The following is a 25,524-nucleotide window of genomic DNA, read 5'->3' on the forward strand; positions in this document are numbered from 1 at the left end:
ATGTAGAGTTGAGATTACGTAACCAACTATGGATATAAGCATATATAGCGTGTTCGCACATTAGTGTATAAATCCATGTACCAGAAACCAAGTGCGTGCATATGTGTGCATACGGTATTGGTGAAGGATACGGGTTAGGTACGCGTACTGGCGGAACTTTTCCTCCCGGAAATTCTGCTGAGTTTGGAGTTTACGAACTCATGAACCAGTCACCTTAGGTACGCGTACTGGTGGAACTTTTCTACCCGAAAAATTCTGCTGAGTTTGGAAACCAAATGCCAACTCAAATCCGGTAGCTAAGGTATGCATACCCGTACGCGTACCCAAGCTGGTTATATTTCTCAAATCGATAGTTTCATGAACTTAAACAATAAATCAATAAAGAATGCAATCTTTGCAAATCGTGGCTATATTGTTCATGAATTGATTCAAATGAATCAAAGCAATTTTTTTTCAATTGTGTCTATGTATAAAGATCTAAGCAATTGAACAACTCTTGAACTAGTTCTTATGAGTCATTTGAACTAGTTATGAAAAAGATGAATACGGTTAATATGAAAGTGTTCATATGGATAACCATTGGTTAACTATTTGTGAACCAACTAAGTGTACACGTTTAGATACGGTCACTCAAACCTAAGTGAATACATTTCATTTATGTGTGACAAGCTAAGTTTCGATCTAACGGTTGAAAGATATTAGCTTGGATAAATCAGGTTTTTCATCTAACGGTGAATATTGAATGTTTTGTTACCAAAGTAACTTGGATTGAAAACCTTGATTTGAAAACTATATAAAGGATACATCTAAAAATTGGAAAAAATAATCCCCACACCTCCTGTGTGATACTAGTTGGTTTGCTAGAGTCGATTCTCCTTTAACCGTAGGTTTCTTCTCGAGACCCTGTCGGTTAACGACTTGAAGACTTCATTGGGATTGTGAAGCCAGACGAAACTACTTCTCTTGTAGTTGAGCGATCTGATCTTGCCATTTTATATCGTACGAGTTCAATTGTAAGATTGGCTTGAGATTATATCTCCGATAGGGAAAGATAAAAAGAAGTCACAAACATCTTCGTCTCATCGTTTGTGATTCCGCAATATCTAGTTTCGCTACCATATGATTTAGATTATTGTGAGGTGATTGATAATTCTAGGCTGTTCTTCGGGAATATAAGTCCGGGTTATCGATTGGTTCATGTTCACCTTGATTTTATCAAAAGACGGAACAAAAATTTTAGGTTTATCTGTGGGAGACAGATTTATCTATCATCGTAGACTTTTCTGTGTGATACAGATTTGTTTATTAAAGTCTTCGACTTTGGATTGCAGCAACTCTTGGTTGTGGGTGGGATCAGCTAAGGGAATCAAGTGCGTAGTATCCTGCTGGGATCAGAGACGTAAGGAGCACAACTGTACCTTGAATCAGTGTGATATTGATTAGGGTTCAACTACAATCCAGACCGAAGTTAGTTTGTAGTAGGCTAGTGTCTGTAGCGGCTTAATACAGTGTGGTGTTCAATCTGGACTAGGTCCCGGGGTTTTTCTGCATTTGCGGTTTCCTCGTTAACAAAATTTCTGGTGTCTGTGTTTTTTCTATTCTGCATTATATTTTGTTATATAATTGAAATATCACAGGTTGTGTGTTTGTATCGATCAATTGTGAAATCCAACCTTTGGTTGTTGATTGGAAATTGATTGATCCTTGGATATTGGTCTTTGGTACCATCCAAGTTTATTATCCTTTTATTTGATAAAGACTCACATATTTCTATTTGCTTGAGTAAAATTAAATCAAGTGAGAGATATTAACTCCTCGATATACTTTTCTCTAGATTGAGTCTGACTGTCTAGTTGATTCTCTAGAAAGTATATTGGAGTTAGTCCATACAGATTGCTAATCGAAAATATTGGGTGTGGTTGTTAGACCCCTGCTTTTTCATAGTCCATTCTAAATCTCGGCTAATCTGATCAAATTCGCGAACTTTATCCCCTAATTGTTGGGAATCCACCTCGGCCTCATCTTTCAATTGGGAGAGACGTTTCCGATCGAAATGAAGATCCCTATTTTGAAGGCGTAACGAATTACACTGACTCTCTAAATTCTAAGCCAGAAGAAGTCTATCAGCAGAAACCCTTTGCAATCGGGATAACTCAGCGTGGAGGTTGTCTATCTCTTCGGGTACATACTCGAATATTTGATAGCGAGATAGCTCGGCTCAGATCTCCTCGATTTCAGAAGACTGGCGATCGATTTTATCATCTTTGTTATAAATCTTCTGCTGAATCGTAGCAACATGACCTTCGTCATCCTTCAATTTCATGGACATACGATGGTATTCGGAGGCAGAATCCCTTTCAAAGCTAGATATTTCGGCTAGAAGACAACACTAGACTCAGGATATTGGCACTACAACATCAATCAACAACAAAAGGGTGAGACAAAATACCTTTGGATTCATTTAGCCGCCTCTCGAGTTTCCGATCACGCTCTTGATTTCCTTGCAGCTGGGTCCGAAGACGTGCCATTTCTTCCAGCTCTTTCTGACGAATAGCAGCCTCGAGAAGTCTCTGTTTCTCGGCCTAGAAAGCACATCGGTTCAGGCGACAAATCGGGAAGAAATAAAATGAGCAATTAGTCGGGGCAGAATTACTTACAACAAGATTATGGGACTCCCTCATAGAAGGACCATACAGGGTCATGGCCTTCAACATCTCAGCAACATAAATATAACTGCAGATGGAAATGGCGAGAGCACCTAGTGAGCCGCAACCAACACCAGAGAATGTGAAAACGGAGCCTCCAACTACACCCATGTTTGGAGAATTCCTCTTGATATTTTCCATCAGCTCATCTCTCCGAGAAGATTGATCATTCCCTTCGTTTGGAGGAATCTCAGGTTCCTTCTGTCGTTCTTCTCTACCCGATCCTTCAAGCTCAGTGTCCGAACCGAAGAGCTCGTCGTTTTCACTGTCATCATCCGACATTACCACAACCACGTTGGTATTTGGAAGATCAGTCTCCTTTCCCGAAGAATATATCTTAGACGATAGGGGCAGAGGCACATTCTTCCCTGGGGCAACCTTACCACCCTTAGCTCCTTTACCACTTTTTTCGGCTTGATCACCTACAACGGCAAAGGAGACGTCAGAATTCTTCTTTTTGACCACCTTTTTTGGCACAAATTGAGATAGTAGAAGCATATCGTCAGAATCCTCACCACCTTTCCCGACAGAGCCTTCTGCAACATCTTCACTAGTTTTCGATTTCTGTAGAAGCAACATCGTCAGACCCATTAAAGACAACAAATTGGGGCAAGTACGCGTACTGAGAGAGGAGCAGTTATATTTATTACCTTCACTGGATCTTCCTCAGGCATGTTGCTAGAACCCCTTTGGGTTGAGTACTTTGAGATTTAGGCTACAAAAAAGTGAAACATTTGAAAATATTGGTCACCCGATGCAAAAATCCAAAAAAGACTCGAAGCGATTAGACCAATTAAATGCGAAGAAAACTATACCTGATCAACATTAACTACCCAGAACTGGTAGCGCTCAGCAGGAAAATCCGGGGGAGGGAACTTTCCACTCAAGATAGGGTCGTGGATAGCCAAAGGGAATTGATCCCAAACAGAGTCACTAGTATGGCGAGCATGCTTGTTGGTATTATTACCACCTTTTGGATCTTCATCCAACATCAATTTCTCGAAACCACCAGTTGGAACCTTATTGCTATGAGGACTAGCAGCAAAACCAACAAGGTCACCAAGAGAGGAAGTTCCACTTCGAGAGTTACCCAGGAAGCTGGCTGAGGTGTACTTATTCGCGTGAGAAGGATCATATGTCAACCAAGGTGTTTTAGAGCATTCACCCCTCCCTCGCCTCTCCCATTCATCCATAAGAAGAAATATATTTCCATTCCATTGGGCCAAGGCCCGAGGAGGCCGGAATTGATACAGAACCTCATAAAAAAAGGGTCAGTTCAAATCATACAGAGGAAGATGTAACCCGAGTTCAAGTTGTCGCTTCGGGAGAATGGGCGAAATCATCAACCTTCTCCTTCTTCAAAAAACCTTTTTGACCCGATAACAGTTGAAGCTCAAAATCATGGAGATCATACTCATCCTTCAACTGGTTGATACACTGAGCATTAGTAAGATTAGTGTACTTATAAGTCTTCTTCTCGGTCCGACATGCAGATACAGAAGGATTATTAAACAAAATCGTATCGAGAGCGTGATGATCAATAGAAAATAGTAAATCCACTAGGAATACTATCTTCATCAAAAAATTTGTAACTTACACACCTTTTCTCTGTCATGGATGGAGATGGAGAAGCCATTGAAGATGATCACAAAAAAGGCAGTGTTGATGATGATGAAAGCGGAGAAAAACATAAATGATAGCAGTAGTAAAACGAAGACGGAAAAGAAACTAAAGAAGTGACGAAGAACTGGGAGGCTGGAAGAAAGATTAAGGAAGAAGTAGTGTTGCAGAGATGGAGCAACAGAGAATGTTGGATTTTGAATGAAGAGAGAGGAATAAACTGTGAAACAAAAAATCCAAGGGTACAAGAGTTGCTTTTAAAACCTAAGCGGTTATAACCGGTCGAGGAGGTAGAGGGTAATAAAGTCGAGATCGTGGGGGACGCGTCAGCGGAAAAAACGGCATGGCAGCGGTTGAAGAGACGAAGTCGTTTTCTTCTTATCATCTCAAGCACACGAGTGGAAAGAAGGGTCATAAATATAGTAGCAATTAGTTGGCAAGCAGAGGTGGAGCAATCCTAGACTATGATACATCGAGAAAGAGAGCAACGCGAAGCATGGAATCACTCTATCAGATCGGGTACAATAAAAGAGAGAATCTACCGCATGTGGGTGAGAAATAAACACGTGTAAAGTAAAAGTCATACTCAACGATCGGGTCTGAATCGAGGGACAAGGCATTAAATGCACTGACAGAGCACGCGTAAGAACAGAAGGGTCACGTCATGACAGGCTCGGGTATAGAGGATGTTAAGCTCGGATCGAGCAGAATAGCAATATCGAATTAATGGATATCGGGACCATTACTATTAGGCGAAGGCGAACTTGAGCTGAGAAGATATAAATCGGGAGACCTATCCTCCACAGGAGCACAAAGTCGGAAACGGATTATCGGAATGAGATATCAGTGATCACCCCGACGAGACCATCAAGAAAGATAGGATATGATTAACACTGTAATATCGTTGTATGAACATCTTAGCCTAATATAGACCCTTGTGATGAGAGAAGGGGCAAGTGTTTTGTAAGTGAGTAAGGAGAGAGACTAAATATTGTTGAGAGCTATCACCATTATAACTTGAAAGAAATAATAAGATCATCCTTTCACCCCGTGAACACCACGTACATCTTGTGTTCTTATGAGTCTCTTACTTGCTTATTTTTCCATCTCTTCATCTTGAATGTTAGATGCAGGGATGTATAACTTCTTACAACTAGAATTGCTTTGTTTAAGTCGCAAACACAGAATACAAGAAATGAATCTAATTAAGTACCCCAAAAGGTAATGCCATTAGAATTGTGATCACGGGTACCATGTTGACGAAGACACAAATAAATGTTGTCGTTGTATTTTGAAGACCAACGAGGAAAAGGTATGTTGAAAGTGTCGCCCTATGAAATATAGCTATATAGTTGACGGTTTCCAAATAATGTTGTAAGGCTATATACAAGTTCTCTGTTAAATATCAATTTACGTACCCTAGTACGGCGCTGACAAATAAGAGACATAATATTCCAAATGTCAGTTTAGGTCTAGTCCTCCTGCAACCAAATCATATATACACCATCAAGCGATCTTCATATGTATACCAAGATAAACATTAAAACAAGACGGATCGTCCATAAGAGAATGTTTACCTCTCCAAAAAGTAGGCCATGGGAGCTAAGAGAAGTACCGAAATATAAAGTTGATAAGTAATAAGAATGATATGGTCTATTCCGTCATCAATGACTTTCTTGTGTAATATATTTACAATAGCTAAACCAACATTAATGGCTACCATAGGAAAAGTTGGATGCCATTCATTCAGCCACTTCATCATCTCACCCATCACAAACACTTAACTCTTAGCTAGCTATAAAGTTTGTCTTTGTTTACGAACTTGTTAGAGCTGAATTACCTCAATACAATGAGCCATATATTTGTAGTCTCTTTTAATGGCGATGCTGGAGTTCTGTAGAGCAAATGGGCACAAGATGCATGAAAATTAAATTTAAACTTAGCAAGCACTGCAAACAATTTTAACCACTCTTCTATTCTTTCTTTAAATAGATTCCAATTTCTAACATTTTAAATAGATTTAACCTTTTTCTAACATTGTACTTTTTTCAAGGTGGAATCGTTTTATTCTCTTATTATCGTTATTGTGGTGCGTGTCAGTTCTCTCTTTACACCTACAAAAATAATATAGGCTTGGCCAGGCTTTTTCCTTTGGAAATTATATCTTGATAAGCTGCCTACTCTTGATAATCTTCATAAAAGGAACTGTGCCATCTCTACTTCAACTGGTACTCCTCTAATCAACTCTTGCGTACTTGCGGTGTGCTCGAAGAATCCAGCAGTCACTTATTCCTTAGTTGCAGCTTTACCCAAAAAAATTGGTGTTATATCTTCTCTGCTGCCGATCAGACCTACAACCCACCCTCCTCTGTAGCCGCACTGATTTCTTCGTGGAACTCAAATCAATTTCAGGGTGCTGCTAAAGAAATTTGGATACGTCTTTATGCTGGTATTTTATCCTCGTGTTTTTAGGGGCCATTCGAAAGGATTTAGGGGCCAATAATAAAACAAAAAAGGTCACCCAAATGGAAAATGTAGCCAACCCTTATCTCGCGTAATTCGTAATGGCGAAATTACCCTTATATATTTGGAGGATATGATAACATTGTTATCCTCCGATTGCAATCGGAAGCCAAAATATTTCCCAGACTTCCGATTGTAGTCGGTGCATTATTAGAATGATTTGTGTTCATTAATCGGGAGTGTACACAGCCAGCCATAACCACTTGGTTCGTGTTTTGGATGCAGCGTTAATCGGGAGTTAAATATATTACAAAACCTACCGATTATAAGTTGCCCCAAATTCAAATTTTGAAAGCTACCATAATCGGTAGATATGCTAAATACAATACCTATCGATTATTGGTTTCTCCACATTCAACTTTCGTGAAATTAGCCGTTGGAGTTTTTGGGAAAAACAAAAAGAGTCGTTGGACCCTAAACCTATATGAAGAAACTCATATCTATCACCCCAATTGCACCAAACTCTTTCCTCTCTTCAGTTTTAATTTTCATAACAAAAAACATGGATATTGCTTTTGCCGAAGAAGAAGATTGTGCTATTTATAGAGCGTGGGTTGTGGTAACTGCTCATGATCGTGTTCACAAGCTCCACAAATCGGAATCCGAAGAGCAGATATGGAACCGTATCTTAATGGTATTTGAGGCCTTAGATGGTAATCGAATTCGAAGATCATCCAATGACATTAAGATGAGAAAGAATGCGCTCGATAAGGAGATTGACAAACTTGAAGATGAGGAACGGTTTGTTAGGAACGCTTTTCCTTGGTGGACGTATGAAAAACGAGTAAGTATCTCTGTAACTCCAACTCACATTAACAAAAGTTAGTACTAACTTGTTACTCATTCGTAATTTCAGAGAAATCTTGCGGATCGCCGGTATGTGGACCTCTACGGGAAACGATTTGAACATGAAGGATGCTACAAAATCAAGAGGGACAATTTCTATGGTCACTGGAAGTTATGATCTGTTTTAATACTTTTATGGTCAATTAGGAGTATGGATTTAGGTGCTTTTGACGAAATTGTAAGGTTAAGGCCGTTTGAACTTTATGTAATGGATGTAATCGGGGTATTATTAATATAAAAACTAGCCGATTATACGAAATCGGTAGATTATTTTGTTAAACAACCTACCGATTGTAATATTCGGTTATGTTATGAGTCAACTTTCTTTCCGATTATGGTGTTGTTTGGTTCCAGGAAACAGTTTTTTTTGTACTTGTAATATTCGGAGGATAATTTTTTTGTAAAGTTCCGAATGTACGATGGCCCAAAAATCAGAATTTGGAAAAACTTATACTTTTCAAATTTTGTCTTTGAAATAATCGGAAGTTAAATTAGTTACCAAAACTTCCGAATATGGGCTGTCTAACCTTCAATATTGGCCCTTGGAACCACCTGGAGCCATGGCGTGGTTTGTTTTGAACTTGTAATATTCGGAGGATAATTTTTTTGTAAAGTTCTGAATGTACGATGGCCCAAAAATCAGAATTTGGAAAAACTTATACTTTTCAAATTTTGTCTTTAAAATAATCGGAAGTTAAATTAGTTACCAAAACTTCCGAATATGGGTTTTCTAACCTTCAATATTGGCCCTTGGAACCACCTGGAGCCATGGCGTGGTTTGTTTGAACTTGTAATATTCGAAGGATAATTTTTTTGTAAAGTTCCGAATGTACGATGGCCCAAAAATCAGAATTTGGAAAAACTTATACTTTTCAAATTTTGTCTTTGAAATAATCGGAAGTTAAATTAGTTACCAAAACTTCTGAATATGGGCTGTCTAACCTTCAATATTGGCCCTTGGAACCACCTGGAGCCATGGCGTGGTTTGTTTTGAACTTGTAATATTCGGAGGATAATTTTTTTGTAAAGTTCCGAATGTACGATGGCCCAAAAATCAGAATTTGGAAAAACTTATACTTTTCAAATTTTGTCTTTGAAATAATCGGAAGTTAAATAGTTACCAAAACTTCCGAATATGGGTTGTCTAACCTTCAATATTGTCCCTTGGAACCACCTGGAGCCATGGCGTGGTTTGTTTTGAACTTGTAATATTCGGAGGATAGGTTTTTTATAAAGTTACGAATGTACGATGGCCCAAAAATCAGAATTTGGAAAAACTTATACTTTTCAAATTTTGTCTTTGAAATCGGAAGTTAAAGAGTTACCAAAACTTCCGAATATGGGCTGTCTAACCTTCAATATTGGCCCTTGGAACCACCTGGAGCCATGGCGTGGTTGTTTTGAACTTGTAATATTCGGAGGATAGGTTTTTTTGTAAAGTTCCGAATGTACGATGGCCCAAAAATCAGAATTTGGAAAAACTTATACTTTTCAAATTTTATCTTTGAAAAATCGGAAGTAAATTTAGTTACCAAAACTTCCGAATAGGGCTGTTAACCTTCAATATTGGCCCTTGGAACCACCTGGAGCCATGGCGTGGTTTGTTTTTGAACTTGTGATATTCGGAGGATGGTTTTTGTAAAGTCCGAATGTACGATGGCCCAAAATCAGAATTGGAAAAACTTATACTTTTCAATTTTGTCTTGAAATCAGAAGTTAAATTAGTTTACCAAAACTTCCGAATATACCACCAAATCATTGTCATTTGAACTTGTCTAACTTAGTTACCCAAACAATTTCCGAATGTACAAAAAAATCATTGTCATTTATCTGCTCTTCTTTACTTTTACACCGTGGACTACCTCCCATCCTGCACACCACGGGTTTGAGCACCTTCAGTGGAGCAAGCTTCAGTTGGAGCAGCTTCAGCTCGATGAAGCTCGTTCTTTACCCGTCTTTGATACTGCCACCTTGGGATGATGCCTCTTCGTGACTTTCTCCCCAAACTGGGCAGCATAATCTTCGTTATCCATATTATCAACTAGATCTCTAGCCTCTTTGATCTTCTCAGCTGGCATGGGATCTCCGCTCTTCAGGCATGCAATTAACATTTTGGAAACACGCTTGAACCTATTCACCTGTTTTTTATACGTAATGACATAACATCAAACGTTAATTACCTAAAATTTATAGGAATAATATAAAATGAACAAAAATATAAGAACACGCACCAGTCTATCATAACCAGCTGGTTTGTCTTTGATGATACAATTATAACTTGAACCCGCCGCAGTAGTGTTGGATTTGATTTCACGGATAACCAAAGGATGTGATACCTTGTTATACCAACTCATATAGTCTGGAGAATTTTCATCACCTCGGGTGGTTCGTTTACCAGTGTCGATAATGAAGTCATTCCTCTTATCCCAGTTATCAAGAACAGTAGGTGGGCCTGTGTGAACAATCGTGAGATTATCACTACTAGAAGAGCACAACTCCAACTCCAATTTGTAGTAATCCCCCATTTTCTCCACAGGTTGCTGTTGTATATACCCATGTTGTCGCATCACCCTAGAGGGGTTATACATCACATATCCTGTGGGGTGCCACAACGGTCCAAAATAAAAGGACAAGTCCGACCGAACATTTATATGGCCACTGGATCGATCTTCCTTGTATGGATCAAAGCATACGTCCGAGGCCTTCAATTGGTCCAAAATCTCCCTCATGCGAATCAACTGCTGCTCTTTTGTCCTAGAACGGTTGTCTTCAAATATATACTTTGTTCCTCTAGGAGTACCTTTGCACCACCCCGGGTTCTCTCCGGCCAACTTCAGGATAGGGAAGTGGTCATAGATCCATGCCTATATACATAAGAAACCAAGTTTTAGTAAATAGATTGTGTATATTCGGTAGTAATTTCCAAACTTTATTTCCGATTATATATAATCGGAAATAAAACTGAATACCTATCCGCCGAATACCAAACATTCGGAAATAGAGATGGATCATTTCCTACCGAATATGCGTCATTTGGAGTTCAGTAACCTATAGTTTTTGTGGCCTGTATATTCGGTAGTAATTTCCAAACTTTATTTCCGATTATGTATAATCGGAACTAAAACTGAATACCTATCCACCGAATACCAAACATTCGGAAATAGAGGTGGATCATTTCCTAACGAATATGCGTCATTTGGAGTTCAGTAACCTATAGTTTTTCTGGCCTGTATATTCGGTTCTAATATCAAAAGAATATTTCCGATTGTATATAATCGGAAAACAAAGTAAGTACCTAACTACCGAATACCAAACATTCGGAAATAGAGATGGATAATTCCCTACCGAATATGCGTCATTTGGAGTTCAGTAACCTATAACTTTTCTGTCCTGTATATTCGGTTCTAATATCAAAAGAATATTTTCGATTGTATATAATCGGAAAACAAAGTAAGTACCTAACCACCGAATAACCAACATTCGGGAAAAGAGATGGATAATTTCCTACCGAATATGCGTCATTTGGAGTTATGGATATGCATCATATGTATTGTCTACTGAATAACTATAGAGTGAGTTATAGAGTTAAAGAAAAAACCTGCAATAGAGCCACATTCTCGGCAACTTGGCAGGTTCCTAGCCTCGAAGCCTTTCTCAACTCTTCCATCAAGAATGCTAGGCATGCCGTGCCCCAAGAATAGTCACCGACTTCATGGAGAGGATCCAAAAGTTGTATAAGGTTGGCGTCGATCCGGTTGCCAGAAGTATTGGGGAATATGACACATCCCAATACACAAAGGAGATATGCGGTGGCAGCGTGGTTCACTTGCTCATCAGTTAACGTTCCATTCTTTTCCTTCTCCAAGGTGCCTCGAAACATATTCATCAAAGCTATAATGTTGATCTGTCTTTTTCTGTAAGTTGCATGCCTCCTAAACTCTGCTGTTGTTGTCTCTTCATCCCAACCTAAGCACTTTTTAGTTAGAGCATAAAGTTGTGCCCAACTTAACTGCTTTGTGTAGTTAAACTTCACAGTTGTGCCTTGGTCGGGAAGGTTAAGAATCTGCACAACATCATCCGGAGTAATCGTCATCTCCCCAAACGGCATATGGAAAGTATCGGTCTCAGGATACATTCTCTCCACGAACGCCGATATGGCCACACGATCATGTTCCAACAATGAATTCTCGGCGGCATTAGCTAACCCCGAGTCGGCAACAATTGACTTGAACCTTTCACATTCACCGGATAAAGGCCACGCAAGCATTTTTGTTGGTGCGGCGGTAGGTTTGAGTAGACGGACCGCATCTTGATGATCCTATTAAAGTACATAAAAAAATACTTAATACAAATATTACGATATAACACATAGACAATACATTAATAAAAAATAGTAATTTTATTACCTCGGTTTCGTATATTTCTCTGGCCCATGAGTCTTTGTATCCAAATAGCAATTTTCCTCCATCCGCCGGTAGCCCAATGATTATGCCTGCTAGAATACCCTTCTTCTTCAAGTGCTGAGGGACAAGATGTGATGCTTTCTTAGTAATATCCTTCTTTACACCATCTTTTCCTTTTTTGGTTTTTTGGGTACCACTTGGTTGTCCTTCTTATTCTACTCTTGGCACTGGATCAACTGGTTCAATTTCATGGTGGGGTGTAACTTGTGGAGCAGTTGGTTCTGCACTTTGTTGAGCGGCTTGTTCAACACTTGGTTGCACCCCTTGTTCACTTCCTTGTTGTTCTACACTTTGTTCAACACTTGGTTGCACTCCTTGTTGACTGCTTTGTTCTTGTAAGCTTTGTTGAGCACTTGAATTATCTTTGGCGCTCCTTTCCCTCCTAGCACTAGCTGTCACTTTCTTCCTCCTTTCTCGACTTTGTCTAAACAACAAAGAAAGGAACAATATTTACAAACTATACAATCGGAAGACAAAGTATGGAAATATAACCCGAATGAACACATTCGTAAGTAAAAAGACACATCCTGTTCCCGAATACAAAACAATGGAAATATAACTAAACATGTTTACAACCGAATATGCATCAATTGGAGTTCAGAAGCTGTAAATTTTTCATCCTACATAATCGGAAGACAAAGTGCACATCTATAACCCGAATGTACAAATTCGGAAGTAAGAAGACACATATTTTTTCCGATTGAAAAACAATCGGAATATAACTAAACATGTTTACAACCGAATATTCATCAACTGGAGTTCAGAAACTCTAAAATTTTATCCTACACAATCGGAGGTATAAAACATTATATTGTCTTCCGAATAAATACTGGCCCCAAAATGGGATTTTTCCTATATCAGAAATTTTGAGATTTTTTCAATATATACATTCGGTAGTGAGTGTTCTTCCGAATACTCTGTGTCTACTTAAATATATTCGGTAGCCAGAAAATTCATTAAACTACCGATTATTAGTAGTTTGTATCCAGGAAGATATGGCCACCAATATTCGGCAGATAATCATCAAATCTTTCTCCTGAATACTGTCGATGTTCTTGAGAAATGAAGAACACGACTACATTCGGAAGTAAATGAGCATGAATATCGTCCGAATCTGGATAAATAACCGAAAACCCTAGAATTTTTTTTTCTCGATTCGACGAATTAAAGCGAAATAAACACCAAAAATGATAGATTCTTACCTAATTGGGGCCATTTGAAGTTGACGAAGTGTTTGACTATCGGAATCGCCACCACCGACTACATTGCCGGGTACTTGTTCTTCGCGTTCTTCTTCATTTGCAGCAAGAATTTCTTTATTTCTTGCTAAAATCCCAATCTTTGGATCGATACCCCGAGCAACATTTTTGGTTCTAGGTATGTGGGTTTCATTTCCCTTATCCATTGTTTTATAAACGAATCGACGATGTTTTGATTTTACGATTCGCGGCGATGTTTCGGTTGAACGAGGAAAGTTTTTTTTCTTCCACAATCGGAAGATATGAAACTGGAAGAAGAAGAGTTGAAATGAGTAGAATTTTTTTTGATTTGGTTTTTATACGGTTTTACCAGAAGGCATTTATGTAACTTCAATATCATATAGGGTACCCCTTAACTAGAGTCTTTGGATGGGTATAAATTGATGGCCCCTAAATCCTTTTGAGTGGCCCCTAAAAACACGAGGTATTTTATGGTCCATATGGCTCGAAAGAAATGAAAGAACTTTTAAGCACAAAAAACACTCTCCTGAAAACATTATTATTGATGCAAAAATAAGAATTTTCTCATGAAATCACTTAGTTGCTTTTCTGATTGAACAATAGACGACATCATTGTAAACTGGAGACTGCAATTTTTTGATCCTCCATAGTTCCCACTTTCTGTTTTGTCTGTCTCCTTCAGACTTCTGGGCTCTCCCTTTTATTGTAATTTTTCTTGGCCTCTGTGTTTTTGCAGAGTTGTCCTTTGTGATTAATATAATCTATCTTTGTCGAGCAAAAAAAAAAAACCTACAAATATAATACTCCCTACGTCTTTTATTAACTGACCTATATGACTAAGCGAATATATTAAGGAGACCGAAAAAAATGTCATGACTAACCCAGTAAAATGCTAGGCTATTACTAAAATTAAAGATAACATATATACGAGATAATTTTATTATTTGGAAAAGTTTAAAATGAAATAAAATGAAATATATCAATCTTATAATTGGAATATGTAATCTTATATATTAATCAGGAATCTTATAGCCATAAATATTTTTATTAAAAAAAGGGGAATAAAGATTAATAGGAAAGATATTAATAGATTTGTTTATTTATGTACGAAGACACTATTTAAGATTTGGATTGGATTTACATTAAATATGATTTCATAATTATAAAAAAATAAGAGTTTATTTGATAGTTTAATGAGAAAATATGTTTATAAACAGAGCGGACAAATAAAAAAAGACAAATCAAAATATAATAGAGGACACATAAAAAAGACAGAGGGAGTATAAAATTAAATTTAAATTACCTCTTGTGTAGCATGGGCGCTCTTAAAATAGTCATTTTCTTTCATTGTATTTCAATTCCTCCAAAACGTTTGCAATACTTGCAATCAGTATTTGAATTCAAAAATTTATCAAAATTCAGTTCATATTTCTTAAAAGAAAATCTCTATCAAATCCAAAAGAAAATCCTCAATCATCTACCAATCCAAAACCAGATAATATCAAAACCCAAATAAAAACCTCAAATCTCTCAGAAGTTCAGAAATTCAAGAGATTATGAAGAGGAAATCAAAGAAAATCAGCAAAAAAGGATTTTTGCTCCTCTGCATCCTTCAAGACCTGCAAAGCCGTCTTCTCCTTGTTCAGCTCTTCAGTCAGCCTGGAAATCTTGTCTTCTTTTCCATCACAGCATCATTGGGAAAGGTATGTTGTTCTCATATGAGTCCTTGATAGCGTTCATTTGCTTACGAGGCCACTTTACATTGAAGCCAAGTCTTTCTGAATTCTCCAAGTTAAACTCCCAATCAAAGAGTACATCTGAAGTCACAGTATTTCTGGCCCTAGTACATATATCACTTACAACACGCAAGATAACACTTACTTGCATTGTTAAAGCATAAGCACGTCCAGGATTCCTGTCAACAATTATGTGGCCAAATTTCTTCCATATTTTCTCGTACAAGCCTGCATATCCAACGGGAACGCTGAACCCACCAACTAGTTCATGATACGGGAGTGATGAATCAAATGGAGGATCAAAAGCAAATCCTGCACTTGGATATTCATGCACCACTATACGGTTCTCAGTTACTGGGGCAGCTTCTACAATCAGGGCAACATTTTCTTCAGTACTCTCTACTGGTGGCTCGGTTTCTTCTATCACTGAACCAGCAACAATCGGGATTTCCATAACTTCAGTGACAACCTTCTCATGGCCTTTAATTGCAGGTATGTTTGTCTCTTCATCAATAACTCTAGGGAAGCTCGAGTTATCCTTATTGGTTTCAGTATCCTCAACTTCGGTATTTGACACCTAATGCGAAGATTACATGAGGTTAGAGCAATCTATACATGAAACCAAATGAGATAATAAAATACAATATACGAGCAGTATAACATCATCAAGGTTCGTCATTATACACTCAAGGCACGAGCAAATAGCATGAAAGTCATGAAAATACGTTTTGCGGCAAGCTCGTCTGAAGAGACTGTACTCTGCGCTGTACTAGATGACGAACTGAGAGAAATATACAAGGAATATTAGGATGAGTTATATACCATTCTCTTTTTATGGATGTCCTCTACCACATGTCAAAATTTCATGACAATCCGATGAACGAGCAAGGAGATGTAGTCAAAACATTGAGCAACATACCGTCTGAAAAAGTTCTGAAAGTCTCCTGGAAGTTTACTGTTTCGCCTTTTTCAGGCCCTGAACATGCTCAAAACTTAAAAATCTTCTTTGCTAAATCTTGGAAATTTTCCGGGCTTAAAGATGCATTTGCAGATCATGAAAATCCGACTCCAGATGAAGGTTTTACGGTGTTTTTGCTAAAAACTGGGTTCTGAATTTTCTGACGAATTTCGACAAAGTTTTCATATATGCACATGGATTCTCATTCATTCATTCACAAATAAAAAATTTCATACTTCTATGAAGAGTTCACAAGATATGTGCTTACTTGGGGATTCTCCGAAGCATTCAAAGAGTTGGGGTTGTCCGTGTCAACATCAAGAGGCTCATTGCTTTCATTCGGTTCCGAGCCTTTGGAATTTCCTCCATCTCTATTCTCAGAGGATGACCGAGTATCAGCACTATCCACCTCCATGGCGACATCCTCCTGGACACATTATCAAACAATTATCATTTTACATATGAAGCATTATATTTGGCTACGAGGAAGAGTGCTCACAGCATTTTCTTCTTCAACGCTCGAATCAGAAATTGTCTGCCCAGCAGTAGAGAATTGAAGACCATCAATACTAGACGGAGCAAAAATTCTGTAACCAAATAACAAATATTGGTTTTACGATCCTAGTAATACGGATAGAATAAGTCACAGCGGAAAAAGTATCGACAACTCACCAAAGAAACAACCGGGGACTTTATGGTGTTAGGCAGCAGCTTACAATTCTTATTCCTACCTTCTCCACCATGAATGATTGTTTCAGCTTCTGAGAAATTCACTTCAAGACGAGGTCTCACAGCACGACCGTCTTGCAAAAGAAATTGAGGTGATAATCAAAGGCAATTATTTCAATTTTACGAAGAATGTGCAGAAGATACATACTGGTGAACATCCTGGAGATGTCTTTTGCTTATCGCCGCCGGAGATGTGTTTCAACCTGGGTCGAGAAGCAATCATATCAGCGGAAGGAGGCTCTTTCACCAAAGGTTGACTAACCCTTACGAAATCATGTAAGCGTTCAAATTGTTGGTTCCAGAAATCTATATAACCTGGAGTTACATACGTAACTCGGTCAGCACAAGGGAACCAATAAGAGCTTCCTTCGACATGTGTACGGTCTAAACAAGTCTTAATCTGTTCCACCGACGGCTTGCTCCTCCGAAAAGTTGGAATACACTGATCCATACCCATCTGACGGGCTACTCTGTCAATGTTATATTCTTCCACTGAAAAATCTCCATATGTTGCTGCTATTAAATAACCTGGAGTGCAGCTCAACATGAAGGATCTTTCACCATCGCTCAAGTCAACATCAGATTTCAAAGTCATGCTTTCTCCAGCTTTGAAAGTTGTCAATTGGAAAACGTGAGGAGGAATCAGCACCAGGGACTGAAGTTAAACTCAGACTCATCGTCTACAACATCAATGAAGCGCGTCTTGGATTGAGGTTGTTTTGTTGACCAGCGCATAATCCTAGCGTTATCCTTATCGGGGAAAATACGCCGAGAATCAGCAGCATTCAACCCTTGCAAGATACTACGGGGAATATGTGCATACTTCGCAAAACGTTCCCACATCAAGGCTTGGAGAAACATCGTATTGGCATAGCATTCAATCTTCATAAAGCAATTCGAAACACTGGAGTCTATAACCAAGGAGTCCAGGTTAGAGTACAAAGAACCCAAGAATAAGCTACCTATTGGAAGTTGTCATCTTGAGTTATCTTAATGGAAAAAGAGATTACAAACGGCTTTAGCAAAGTTCCGGCGTCTTCAAACACGTCCTTGGACAACCATAAACACAAGAAAGAAGCAATAAACAACATACCGTCAGGTTCGTCGAGAGGGACATCTCGTGGCCACCAATGTGTTAACCAGTGAGCATAACAACCTTTGTCAGAAACCTTGTTAATTCTCTCCATCTCAACTGTTAAGGTGTTAGAAATTGCTTTCTCCTCCGTTGAAAGCTTTTCAGTAAAGTTACCTGTGATTGGAAGATGCAATAAAGAAACTACATGTTCCAAGGTAATAGTAAACTCTCCCCAGCTGCATATAAAGGTATGGGTTGGAATGCACCAGCGAGCTAGAAGGGCCACAATACCTCGTGCATCATGAAAGATATACAAATCTCTGGATGATTGCATAGCTCTGGTAACCTGTGCTCTATCCAGCATAGCTCTAACACGAGGAAAACCCAGCATGTGTCTCCCCCATCCAGAAAATTTCTCTAAAGGTCGTCGAGACAGTTTGAACTCTATAATTGAGGCAAGAAAAAGTCCTCGTTCAAGGAAAAACCGAATAACTGCTCGAGGAGTCACCAACTTCTTTTGAATAACCGTTCTGGGATTTATCATAGGGCGGAATGCTGGAGTTCTGAGACGTCTTTCAGTGTCTTGCTGAACCGCGAAGAATGCATCATCTATATTGGGAACATTTTTTATTCCAGGTGCTTCTTCTTCTTCATCACCAATAATAGAAGTCTCGTTCATACACGTATCACTGGAAGTGTCATTTTTCTGAGAATCAGACATCCTTGCGAAGTAGTTGTAATGTGCATAAAGCATTCTACTTCAGTATATCGTCATACCAGGTGCAAACTTTGACAACATGATGGGGTCATATAATCTGACAACAGGATACTTATGGAGACATCTACAAAAATGGTAATTCTTAACTCTTATCTCTCTACGATTCCACTAACAGTAGTGATTGTGCTGTAAGAGTTAACACCCCGAAGTTAGTTCGTTCCTTGAAACCTACGAATAACGAAAGAAACTTTTTAAAACTGATTTTTCATAAAATCATAGACATAATTTTCATAGTATAAACATTCGCAACTGAATTATGAAATTTACACCAAGACAATATTTCATCATAAATAAATTGTCTAAATTCGAGGGTTACTCAAAACCCATGTTTTGATTTCACGAAACAATAAAAACCGTGATTAACTCACGTAAAAAAAAAAATTGACGTGAGATCAGGCTCACGTGAGTTTATCAAAAAAAAATGTGCTTGTGGAGCTCCACGGTTTCATGATAAAAAAAAATCTATTTTCCTTCGTACGAGCGTTTTTCTTTAAAACGAGGGTTTATTTTGGTTTTGTGAAAGCTCACATCTTTTAAAGATAAAGTTTTGGTTTCCATGAAAGCTCATAAACAAAATTTTATCACTAGACACAGGTTTATTTCCAAAGAAAAAAAGTTAGGGATTTTTGCTAGTTTCTTAAACTAACGATCGAACGAACATACTTTCCGAAAACAAGGGTTTTTCATAAAACTTACGTCCAAAATATGTGCATACCCATATTATTTCATAATGAACAACTCATGAATAAACAACAAGTTTTGAAAAAAATAATAATTACGCACCTGTCGGCGCCGGCCGGAAGTTGGTCGGACGGTGATGGCTCCGGTCGGACGGCAGCGGTGCTCCGGCAACTTTCCCCTCTGCTCCTGCTGGTACTCAGGCATGAAGATGAAGAGAAGGTGAAGATGGTGGTCGGTCGTGGGAGGAATTAAAAAAAAAAAAGAGTAATTCCCTTTTATACCAAATTTTATTTCCAAAACCTAATTTCATAAGGATTTCCTTATCGGGACCGACCCGTGAATCCTAAACCGACCAAGGTTCCACCATCGAATCAGCGGTTCTACATCAATTTGTGCTCACCGGATGAATCTCTATTATTCCACTGGGTTTTTTCTCAAACCATGGTTTGCTCATTCGGTCGAAATCCGGTAATGTCTTATCTTATGACTAAGTTCAATTACTTATTCTCGTCTGTACCTGGAAAATCACCATTCAATGTTGACTGAGGAACATGACTGTTCCTCACTAAGCAGGGGACTTAATGTAGACGGTGGATTTTCGACAAGGGTAAAATTGTAAAACCCTAACTATTTATACTCCGGATCCGGCAATTGGATGAGTATTGAGACTCATGTCTCGCATGAAAGCTCATACCATAAAACCTCTGACTGAGAAGTCTGTCTCTCAGAGAGTATATGTACATGTGTAGTCTCCCAGCTGAGGCCACGACACATCTCATGAATACTGAGAAATTTCAGTAATTATTTATACTCCGGATCCGGCAATCAGATGAGTATTGAGACTCATGTCTCTTAATAAAGCATGAAAGCTCAAGCCATAAAACCTCTGACTGAGAAGGCTGTCTCTCAGAGTATCTGTAGATGTGTAGTCTCCTAGATGATACCACGGCACATATCATGAATACTGAGCAATTTCAGTAATTATTTCTATATAGAATCGAAAGATTGGACGGCTCGTAGACAGCATGCCTGCTAGTATAGAGTGACAACGTCTTCAGGATGCAACCAGGTTTTCCATGACTATATAGGAGAAATATGATACTCCATCAAGTTCATATTGCTTAACTCTCAGATAATTAATGCTCCTAGATAGGAAGCCCTGCTAGTATAGAGCCATCAGTTAATTATCTCTAATCGCCTGAATATCCATCAATATTCTACGATTCTTCGTTATATTTCGTTACTTCAATTCGTGGTTCTTCCCAGCAGAATTCCACGGGTTAGTGATAAATATTCAACGAAACAGGCATCTGAGCATCGAATAATCCCTGACTAAAATGGTGCAAGTGTACTTAGCAATAATGCACAGACCAGTATTTGAATGCGCAAACGAGCATTTCAAAAATACGAATGAACGATGAACCTATGCAAAATAGGAAAGAAAAGTAATAATAATAAAATATTAGCAAAGGCGTCAGGGGACTGGGCTCACCAGCCGGCCAGTCATGCCGTGACCAATCTCGCGTCCAATATTATATTTTATTATTTTTCCCTGATCTCATGAAAATTCTCTCGTTCGAGCAAATCTCCTTCGTTTCAAGGAAATTCTCTAATCTCATGATATTTTGTCGAGGAAAATAATAAAATTAGGGAAAGGTTTCGCAGGACCGAGCACCATCCGGCCGGTCATGCTCCAGCCGTGGCCTTCCCACACTTCACGTCCCCATTATTTTATTATTTCTCTCAATCCATGAAAATTCCTTGATTTCATGAATTTTCACTAAAACCATGAAAATTCCCCGATCTTATGAATTTTCCCTAAACCCATGAAAATATTATAAAATTAAGAAAACTTGTGGGACCGGGCCCTAGCCGGCCGGTCATCCCTAGTCGGTCCTGCACGCCTATTATTTTATTATTATTGGTTTTGTTTTCCTCGTTCCATGAAAACTCCATGATTTCAACAAAATACCTTGGTTTCAACAAAACTCTTTGATTTTATGAAAATTCCCTAAAATCATGAAAACTACATAAAATTGGGAAGAGTGCCCTGGGACCGTGTCGTTGGCCGGCCGGCCATACCTTGGCCATTGCAGGTCCCACACTCCATCATTCCCTATTTTATTATTATTTTATTTCTCTCATCTCATGGAAGTTCCCTAATTTCATAAAACTCTCCGGTTTCATGGGATTTCCCTCAATTCAGAGAAAATACGCAAAATCACATAAAACTGGGAAAGTGTGGAACCGTGCTTGTCAGCCGGCCGGCCATGTCCTAGCCGTGGCCGGTCCCGCACCTTGTAACTCTCTATTTTATTTATTATTTTTCATCATCTTATGTATTTTTCCTAGTTTCAGCAAAACCCTGGATTCTGCATATTTTCTCAAAATGTTGCTCAAACGCGCATCGGAAAATATTGAAACTCTCAGGACTGAGACACGGACACTATGGTGACACGGGCACATACCCTTGACCGACCAAGGGTGACCCTAAGGCTTGCCAACATCCGGTCCCACACGTTTAATGATTTTAATCTAATTTGCTCAATTGCTCATATTAGGTTCAAACTATTTCCAAACAATTGGGGGTTTGCTCAAACAACCATCAATTGGTCCCACGGTCACCAAGAGCCGGTCCGATGACCTCTTGGTTGGTCCCTCATCTTTTCATGGCTAGGTTGTGTTATCTGTGGCTCACACGAGCATTATTTTAATAAATGATTAAACCAGCATTTAATCATTCTTTCACCAACTGGTTCTCAAGAGACTTTGGTATTTTACTCATTCGAGCATCTGGGCGTCACATGGTGAACTCATCAGCCCATGTAACCGGTCCCTGAATCACTCTACGGTTGATTTGCAATAAATCATCACTTCAGTAAAATTAGGGTTTTGAATTCAGAGCTCCGCAGAAACATGATTCTGAGCAGATTCAAATACTCTGATAATTTTATGTTAATTCTATGATCAAAATTTTTATTTATTTTACTCGACCTAGCAGTCAGTATCTTAAATTAATATTTTATTTAGTCCTGCTACCAAAAATTCATCAAATGAGCGGCATTTGCTCAAACCGACAATATTTGCTCGAACCAGCAATATTTGCTCAGATTCAAGAATATTGGTTCAACTATCAATATTCAATAACTCAGAAACACAACTTGCTCATCTTAGGTAGTCAACATAATAATACCTCATCTCAGCAGACATATTTAATTCACGAGTCTCAGAAAATTTGCAAATCATGTTCAACTCAACAATACATGGACACTTCGTCCCATAAAGTCAGCAACTGACTCCACAATCACGAGATATCCATCGTGTCACATGGGGGGATATTAACTAGGATTTTGGTCTGGCGATCTACGACACATGTGTTCACCCACGACGAGAATGTGAGCAAGTCGTGCAATCAGTTGGAAGAGTCAGCAAAGTAGTGGGTGGAAAATTAACCAAGTCTCCGCACGATGAGCAACTAGTTTTAAAACGATTTCCCACTTTCCCACTCTTTGATTCCAGCAACTGTCACACTTCATGGGATCATGGTGTTTTTAATTTACTAATATAAAAAGACCTCTGAATCATGATTGAAAGAACAGGATTCGAATACTCAAACATTCGTCTAAAGCAATTTCTCGGCAAGTTCATACAAACAATCTTTCGTCTACACGAACTCATCGTCTGAGAAATCACTCTCAATTGAGCGAAATTCAATCATTCAGAGCGTTCTTACGCTGAATTCACAACACACCTACAATCTCAGATCACCATTGATCTCACACATTTCTCAGCTTCCCTCCTACAGATCAACCCATCCTCTCTTGTGACCGAATTGACTCTGGAACGACCATTGTTCTTGGTTTAGGCCGGGGTCTTACATATTGATCTCTCGAACTTAAAGCACTCCCTTCTTGCAGTGCATCTGTGTGAGGTTCAACATTTCGCTCGGTTCAAGGAGTCTCCACATGGTCGACTCTTCAATTCCGTTAAAACCAGCAAATCGTTTTTCCCCATCTACAAGTCTGTATGGACTAACTCCGAAATAATTTGCTAGAGAATCAACTAGACAGTCAGACTCAATCTAGTTAAAAGTATCTCAAGAAGTTAATATCTCTCTCTTGATTTGATTTTTACTCAAGCTAAAAAAAATAGTGAGTCTTTATCAAATACAAGGAATAACTTGAACGTTACCAAAGACCAATGTCCAAGTGTTAATCAATGAAATCGACAACCACAAGGCAGGATCTCCAATCGATTAACCTTTAACGCACAACCTGTATTATTTCAATTATATAAAATATAATGCGGAAAAGAAACAACACAGACACCAGAAGTTTTGTTAATGAGGAAACCACAAATGCAGAAAAACCTCGGGACCTAGTCCAGATTGAATACACATTGTATTAAGCCGCTACAGACACTAGCCTACTACAAGCTAAATTCAGATTAGACTATAGTTGAACCCCAATCAGTCTCCCACCGATCCAAGGAACAGTTGTACTTCTACGCCTCTGATCCCAGCAGGATACTACGCACTTGATTCCCTTAGCTGATCTCACCCACAACCAAGAGTTGTTGCAACCCAAAATCACAGACTTGATAATATACAGATCTGTCTCACACAGGAAAGTCTATCAAAGGATAAATTTGTCTCCCACAAATAAACCCTAGGTTTTGTTCCGTCTTAAGATATAAAATCAAGGTGAACATGAACCAATTGATAATCCGGTCTTATATTCCCGAAGAACAGCCTAGATTAATCAATCACCTCTCTACAATCCTTCCTGACTACACAGGCGGTTTGTCGAGGAATCACAAACAGTGAGACGAAGATGTTTGTGACTTCTTTATCTTGCCTATCGGAGAACTCTCACGATCTCAAGCCAATCAATCGATTGTACTCGTACGATAGAAGATGCAAGATCAGATCACACAACTATGATAAAATTAGTATCGGTCTGGCTTCACAATCCCAGTGAAGTCTTTAAGTCGTTAACCTGGTTTTAGAGAAGAAAACCAAAGGTTAAAGGAGAATCGACTCTAGCGAGCGCACTAGTATCACACATACGTGTGGGGATTAGTTTTGCATAATGCTAGATGTCTCCTTTATATAGCCTTCAATTCAAGGTTTTGCCTTAGGTACAAAGCAATCCTTATTCACCGTTAGATGAAAACCTGATTTAGATTCAAGCTAATATTTCTCAACCGTTAGATCGAAAACTTAGCTTGTCACACACACTTGGGTAGACGTTTACTGGGTTTGTGAAAACCATGCCCAAAAGTGTACGTGTATGTTGGTTCAACATAGTAACCCAAAAGGTTAACCATATAAGCATTTCATATTAACCTTGTTCTTCTTCACCATAACTAGTTCAATTGACTCAAATGAACTAGTTAAAGAGTTGTTCAATTGCTATGAGATCTTATATAAGTACACAAGACACAATTGAAACAAATATGACTTGATTCGATTTAATCGGCTCATGAACATTATAGCCACGGTTTGCATAAAGCATTCCTTAGTTATTTAATGTTTCATGTTCAGAGCACATCTTTAGATCATAACCTCTTAAGTTCACAAACAAGTTCGCGGACTTAAGTTAATCGGTTGAGTTTTCCAAAATCAGCAGAAATTCTCGGAAAGAGAACTTCCGCCAGTTCACGGACTGGGTTCTCGGACTGAGTTCGTGGACTTATCACACAAACGAGTTTCGGAAAATCCAGCAGAACTTCTCAGTCGAGAACTTCCGCCAGTTCGCGGACTTGGCAAGCCAATTCCACAATCCTCCCGATTTCTCTTGATTAACAAAGTTCGAAAACTTCGATTCAAGGAATGCATGGTTATGTAATCTAAACTCTCATTTCAATCATTGATACATTCTCAGAGGACGCTATGTAGCCGTTATTCACTGACCGATTCACGTCAGAGCAATTCTAAAAGTGATTGAAACTTTTCATAACTTTCGTTACTAGGTGAAGATAAACTTGATCAAAGCGAAACGCTTTACCAACACAAGATTTCGAGATAAAAGATAAGCAATGAATGCTCAGATCGAAATGTCAAATGTGTATGATCTAGTCTATATAACATACGACTTTTTATCTCATAAGAAGTATGAGATAGAATAGATAGACTTTTGAGTGATAGATAAGTTCAAGTGTCCATATACCTTTTTGTTGATGAAGTTCC

Source organism: Papaver somniferum, chromosome 10, assembly GCF_003573695.1.
Source record: "Papaver somniferum cultivar HN1 chromosome 10, ASM357369v1, whole genome shotgun sequence".
NCBI classification, from domain to species: domain Eukaryota; kingdom Viridiplantae; phylum Streptophyta; class Magnoliopsida; order Ranunculales; family Papaveraceae; genus Papaver; species Papaver somniferum.